Source organism: Orycteropus afer, unplaced genomic scaffold (assembly GCF_000298275.1).
Source record: "Orycteropus afer afer isolate SDZICR_OR568_19922 unplaced genomic scaffold, OryAfe1.0 scaffold00102, whole genome shotgun sequence".
In the NCBI taxonomy this organism is placed as follows: Eukaryota; Metazoa; Chordata; class Mammalia; order Tubulidentata; family Orycteropodidae; genus Orycteropus; species Orycteropus afer.
Genome location: NW_006921689.1, coordinates 4,016,372 through 4,023,810, shown reverse-complemented (window position 1 = coordinate 4,023,810; position 7,439 = coordinate 4,016,372). Strand labels below are relative to the sequence as shown.

Here is a 7,439-nt window from a genome sequence, read left to right as displayed (position 1 = left end):
ATCACAAAAGACATATAGCAAATTAAGATATACATGCCATGTAACAACCAAATATATATACATATATAAAAAGATTAAAGGAAAATATAAGTTGTGCAAATAAAGTTTTGTCTTTTAAAAAACATAAAGCGTGGTTATTATTGCCATCTGTACATTTGTAATTTTATTTTTATTAAACATGATTTATATGATTTAAAGGATTATATGGTTTTATAATTAGCTCAGAAGAAGAATTGATGCATTCAAACTGTGGTGCTGGCAAAGAATATTAAATATACCATTGACTGCTAAAATAACAAGGAAATCAATATTAGAAAAAGTGCAGTCAGAATGTTCCTTAGAAGCAAGAATGGAGAAATTTTGACTTGCTCATTTTGGACATGTCATTAGGAAGGACCAATTTTTAGAAGAGAACATAGTGTTTAGTAAGATAGATGGCCAATGAAATCAAAGGAAACCCTCAGTGAGATTGATTGACACAATAGCTGTATTAATGGACTTTAATATAACAATGACTCTGAGATTAAGAAGGTGACTCAGGACTGAGAAAGGTGTTATTCTATTATGTATAGGATAACCTTGAGTTGGAGCCTACTTGATATCAATCACACCAATGCTGAACAGAAATATCATTGAGACCAGCAGAGTTTTCATTCAGAGGAAGAAGTAGCCCTCTTGAAAAATGTTAAAGGACAGGAGGGAGTGTGTGGAAAGTTTGTGACCAGCATGATGACACTGGGGAAAGGGAGTATATTGAAAAGTGCACATAAGATATAGACAACAGGAAAATACTATTACATGCACAATACTGCGTTACCACTAGCATCAAACACCAGACTATGGATGAATGCATACACAGGTGAGAAGATCAGGTGGGAATAGGTGGACAGGAATATATCCTAGACCAAGGATAGAATTGGGTGAAGATAACTCTATATATGCACTTGTGCTATAAAATCAGCCCCTTGCATTAAAGAAACAACAGAAGGCAGACTTGGGGTAATTTTTCAGAAACAACCAAACATCTTGAGAGAGAGAATCACCAGGCCTGCAGGCTTGAGACCATAGTCTCAGGGTATTTAATGTTCAATTGGCAGAACACAGTACTTAAAAAACTTGTTGTACAACCTACTTTGGTGAATAATGGCTGGGGTCTTAAAAGCTTTTGAGTGGCCATCTATGATGCATCTATTGGTCTCCTCCCATCCAGAGCAAAGAAAACTAAAGAAAATCAAAGGCATTTAGTAATAAGGATAGATAGACCACAAGGACCTCAGCCTTCACCACCCTGAGACCAGAAGAACTAGATGGTGCCCAGCTACCAATGCCAACCACTCAGGAAGGGATCAAAACTGGAGATCCTGGAAAGACTGGGAGGAAAAATGTGGAACAAAGTTCAAAAACACAAAAATGACCAGAATTACTACTGGTTAGATAGAGACTGAAAGAACCCCCAAGACTATGGCCCTGGGTTAGACTTTGGATCTAGAAACAGACTCATTTCTATGGATCGGTTCTCATCCCAACAATAGAAAGATCTACATCCAGAACACTTATTCCATCGTGATGCATCCACCTACTCTGGGGAGATGCGCCCCTTATAGCAATAAGCCATGAGACAGCAGAGAGACTCCATTCACATAGAGGGAAAGCTGGGCAGACAGGAATGCATAGTTACGAAGGGCACAGAGAGGAGTAGTCACAGGGAGGTGTTAGTCACAGGGAGGGGAGGGAAGGAGAGTTTTATATGGCTGGGGATGATAATTGGGCCCCCGTGAAATCAAATGTGCATGAACTCTTCAATGTAAATCAAATTTGTTTTGTAAATTTGCACCCAAATCACCATACTACTCCTACTCCTACTACTACTACTACTAAGGACATCTAGAATCAAAAATATAGTTTTATTTTGACTGCATCCCACAAGTAGTCATGCTTGTTTGTACCTGTTACATGTGTACATGTGTGTGTATGTAAATAGTTTTTTTTTTTTTTTTAATTCTGGGATACAAAATTATCTATAGTATCAAGGTCCCATAGATACTGAAATTATCTTCCAACTGAAAATGTGAAAAATCTTAGCTTCATTCATTTTTAAAATAAATTCTAAAATTATTGAAGAATATGAATCCTGGCAGAGGATATAATACATCATACGATCAACGTTTACAATCCATAGTACTTAAGGATAAAAGAAAATACTGCATTGAAAATGTGTTTACTACATTACAATAATAGCAGTTTATGCTCATGAAATCAGAGACATCTGTACTTGTTTCAAAGTATCATCCTTGTAACACACAGATAAATGTATTTATATTATTTAAAAGCATCATAAAATGGTGAATGTCATACATGAGGTCAGAGAAAGTGTTTAAAATTGCATTCTGTGTGACGGGATAATAACTTAAAAATGCAAACATCTTTTACCTTTAATGTGTTCCTACGTAGCTCTCTTTCTAGACATCACTCCTAGACCAATAGAGCATTCATAAATATCTACCTCAGCCAGAGTTAGCACAATTTACAAACAAAATGAGTTTTGCTTTTTCATTCTGTGCCTACATTACTAATTCTCTTTTATTACTTCCTGTGGATATAGTTCCAATGAAACTAACTCTGGATTGAAGCTTGTTATAAAAGTAGACTTTAGGGTGCTTTAAAAAATGATTGTGTGTAGACAACAGTACATTAAAAAGGATTTTCTTAGTAACAGATGCCAACTGGCAGGGAATATAGCACAGTTGTTGAGTTTTGTCACCAAGAGAGCTTAGGTGTGATCTACAAATACAGTAATATATTTGAAACCAAACAAACCAAACTCACTGCCATCAAGTCGGATGCAACTCATAGTGACCCTTACTTGGGTTTCAGATGTGGTACATCTATGGAAGTAGAGTGCCCAATCTTCCTTCTGAGGAGGGACTGGTAGGTTTGAACCACAAGCCATCTGGTTAGCAGTCAAATGCCTTAGGCACTATGCCATCAGAGCTTCTACATTTAGGACACGTTATTGCCAGTGTTGAGATGGAAACAACTCAAACTTTCTTGTGTAGACAAGCATTTTTTTTTTTCCATTTCTGTTTAGTAAATTAGTAAACCAAGGTCATGTTATAGCCCTGATGGATATAAAATGCAGTGCAGTGATTAAAACATTTGACTAATAAACAAAATTTCAGTGGTTTGATCCCATCAGCCTTTCTGTGGGAAAATGTGGGGAAAAGATGTAACATTCTGCTTCTGTAAAGATTACAGCCTTGGAAACCCTATGAAGCAGTTCTACTGTGTGCTATGGGGTCACTATGAATTGAAATCAACTTGAAAACAATGGAAAAATTTAAAACTATGTTGTCTTCTAAGACTTTTATTATTTTAGCTCTTATATGTAGGTTGTTCATAAATTTTTGAGTTCATTTTGGTATATAACATGATTAACCAAAAAGAAGAAGAAAAAAAAAAAAAGCCACAGCCATGGAGTCAGACCAGACTCAGCCACCCCTCCTTGGCTTTCCGAGGCAGTATCACTGTGGAAATAGATTGTCCAATCTTCCTTCCAAATAATGTGATTAGAGGTCCAATTTATTCTTTTCTGTGTGGAAATCAAGTTATTTGAGCACAATTTGTTGAAGAGTTGAGAGGTTTTTTTTGTTTGTTTGTTTGTTTTCAGGATGATGAGCATAGCACAAGAAGTGAGGACATCTATAAGATTATTGAATATAAGGTAAACAATAAAGAAGGGTAAAATACGTGACAAACATTGAAGGGCAGTACAGGGATATACCCATGAGGTTAAAAATGGTGTACATATATAAACAGAAGAAGTAAGTTTGAAGAACAGGTGCTGATTTGAGAGGGTGAGCTTTCTGAAGGAGATTTTGAGGATTTTCTGGTGTACTTACTGGTAAGTATAAGGTCCATGATATGAACATGGGAATGGCTAATTGATTCTAATCAAAGAAAAATTTTGAAACCAAGGGGATGAAGAATTGTGAGAACAGGGTTACACAATCTCTCCAACGGCATTTTAGCAATGATGCAGATATTTTATTATAAATTTGGAAGTAACCATATACAATGAATTCCAAGCTACATGTATTTGCAACTTTTCTTTTCATGTATTTGCAAATGTTCTTATGTGGTGTGCAATAAAGTAAGGATCTTTCATTGTGAGATCACTGAAGGAATCTAATTTATGGTATAATAAGATAGAGTGATTGCAGTGCAGTGCATTACTTAATAAGGCCTTCTAGTCATAGTCTTTGAAACTCCCTGAAAATGATTCAAGAAGACTGTGCAAATATGGAGTTTGTGGCACACCAAGGGGACTGCAGAGCCTACTAAGAATGAAAATAAGATGTATGGAACTCCTGTGGGGGTTGTTGTTAGGTTCCATCCAGACAGCTGGGAATCACAGTAACCCTATCTGCAACAGGCCAAAACACTGCCTGGTCCTCAATCAGACTCACAATCCTTGCTTTGCTTGAGCCCATCATTCCACTTACTGTACCAATATATCTCATTGAAGGTCTTCCCCTTCTTTGATGATCCTCTACTTTATCAAACAAGATACCCTTCTCCAGGGAACAGTCCATTCTGACAAGGTGATCAAAGCAGGTCAGATGAAGTCTGGCCATTCACACTCTCAAGGAGCACCTGGCTGTATTCTTCCATGACAGATTTGTTCATTCTTCTGGCAGTCCATAGTATTTTCTTTTATTTTTAATTGTGATTTGGGTGAAAATTTACAGAGCAAATACATTTTCCGTACAGCAGTTCACATATACTTTGTCTCATGACATTGACCACAATTTACCACAATGCAAGAGCTCCCCTCCCACTTCCTCCTGATAGTTATCTCTTCCCTGTGTCCATCCCTCCATACCCTCCTGTCCCCTGAGCTGTCTCCCTGTGCATAAGCAGCCCTTCTTTCTCCCATGATTGTTCTTTCCAAGGAGTACAACCACTGCAGGTAAATGTTCAACTCATATGCCTGTCTATTGTTCAGCCGAAAGCCACAGGGATGGGTTCAATACCAGACCTGAAAGGCAGCTGGGGCCATAGTCTCAGTGGTTCCACCAGGCTCTTTCCGGTCAGCAAACCTGTTCCCCGTTTTTTTTCCCCCAAAAAAAATGATTTTCAGTTTTGTTCCACATTGTTCTCCCTGTCTATCCAGGATCTCCTAAAGAAATCCTCTTCCAAGTGGTTGACAGTAGTAGCTGGGCACCATCTAGTTCTTCTGGTCTCATAGTCGTATAGGCTGCTGATCGGATGGTGTACCAGTCACTAGGACTAATTGTTTCCATGAATTTTTGGTTTTATTCATTCTTCTTTGCTCTGGATGAGGAGAGAACCATCATCGTTGCATTGAGATGGCAGCTTGCTAGCTTTTAAGATCCCAGTCTCTACTCGCCAAAGTAGGAGGTAGAACAATGTTTTGTGTAGTATGTTATGTCATTTGAGCTTGATGTCCTCTGTGACAATGGTCCCAAACCCACAGGTTCAACTACTTGGTCCCTCTGGATAGCTGGCTGTGACCAAGCAGTGACCACAACATTGTCGCTTGTCAGCTCTACTATGCATGTGGGAATTCAGATCATGACATAACCTTATAGGACCATTGTCTGCCAACCCTATACATGTTCTTGGGTACACTCCCTGCTTCATAGACATACCTAATAGTTCAGCTTGTCCACCCATCTATCTACCCATATACCCATATTTGCCTTCACTGACAACGCAGCACTATATGTGCAAAAGGATTCATCTTTGTTGTATGTAACTCCCACGTACCTCTCTATGTCTTTTTCTTCCTCAATGCCACCATAATGATCACTCAAATTTGGTACATTGCCCCTCTCTTCACCCAAATAAACACTTATCTCTATCTATCCAATAGTGTTCCCTCCCCTCCCCTCCCGCCTCTGGTAACCAATAAAGAAAATTTCCTGCCATAGATAAATGTTTCCTTGCCTTTTCCAATAACAGACTAATAAAATATTTGTCTGGAAGGAAGTTTGGGCAATCTACTTCCATAGTGATACTGCCTCGGAAACCCAAGAATGGGTCGTTATGAGTCGGGGCTGACTCGACAGCACATAACAACAACAACAGCACAATATTTGGCCTTTTGTGATTGACTTTTTTCACTCAGTATAATGTCCTCCAAGTTCCTCCACATTATGCGGTGTTTTGCAGATTCTACATTATTCTTTAGGGTTGCATAGTATTCCATTGTGTCTATATACCATAGTTTGGTTATCCATTCCTCAGTTGATGGGCACCTAGGTTGTTTCCATCTTTTGGCTATGGTAAATAGTGCCACGATGAACATGGGTGTGCATATATCTGTTCTTGTCATGGCTCTCACTTCTTTAGGATATATACCTAACAATGGAATAGCTGGGTCAAATGGTATTTCTAGTTCCAACTTTTGAAGGAATTGCTCTACTGCTTTCCACAATGGTTGTACTATATTACAGTCCCACCAGCAGTGTATGAGAGTCCCAGTCTCTCCACATCCTTGCCAGCATTTGTTATTTTGTGCCTTGTTGAACTTTGTTATTAGTGCTGGAGCAAGATGGTATCTCATTGTTGTTTTGATTTGCAACTGTCTAATAGCTAATGATCGTAAGCATTTCTTCATATGTTTGTTGGCCAATTGAATATCCTCCTTGGTGATGTGTCTATTCATGTCTTCTGCCCATTATTTAATTGGATTGTTTGTATTTTTGTTATTGGGGTGTTGGAGTTTTCTATAAATTCTAGAGATGAGTCCCTTGTCAGATATCTCATTACCAAATATTTTTTCCCAATCTGTAGGTTCTCTTTTGACTCTTTTGGAGAAGTCTTTGGAAGCACATAAAAATTAAATTTTTAGAAGGTCCCACTCATCTGGTTTCTCTTCTATTGTTTGTGCATTTTGAGTTATGCTTGATAGTCCATTTATGACATATATTAGGGCCCCTAAGTTTGCCCCTAGTTTTTCCTTGTGGAACTCTATAATTTTGGGTTTCACATTTAAGTCTTTGATCCATCTGGAGTTCGTTTCTGTGTATGGTGTGAGGTAGAGATCTTGTTTCATTTTTCTGCAAATGGATGCCCAGTTTTGCCAGCAGCATTTATTAAACTAACATTCTCTACCCCATTTGGTGGATTTCAGTCCTTTATCAAAGATCAGCTGACTATAGGTCGATGGATATATTTCTGGGTTCTCAAATCTATTCCGTTGGTCTATCTATCTGTCATTAAACCAATACCAGGCAGTTTTGACTACTGTGGTTGTATGGTAGGTTTTGAGATCTGGCAGTGTGAGACCTCCTACTTTGTTGTTCTTCTTCAACAGTGCTTTGCTTATCCTAGGTCTCTTTCCTTTCCATATAAAGTTAGTGATTGGTTTTTCCATATCCCTAAGAATGTTGAAGGAGCCCTGGTAGCATAAT

General features: G+C 38.2%; 1 pseudogene; it reads right to left on the bottom strand.

Moving 5' to 3' along the window:
- Positions 1–7,439, bottom strand: part of LOC103199037 — a 24,441-nt pseudogene that overhangs the window by 2,889 nt on the left and 14,113 nt on the right.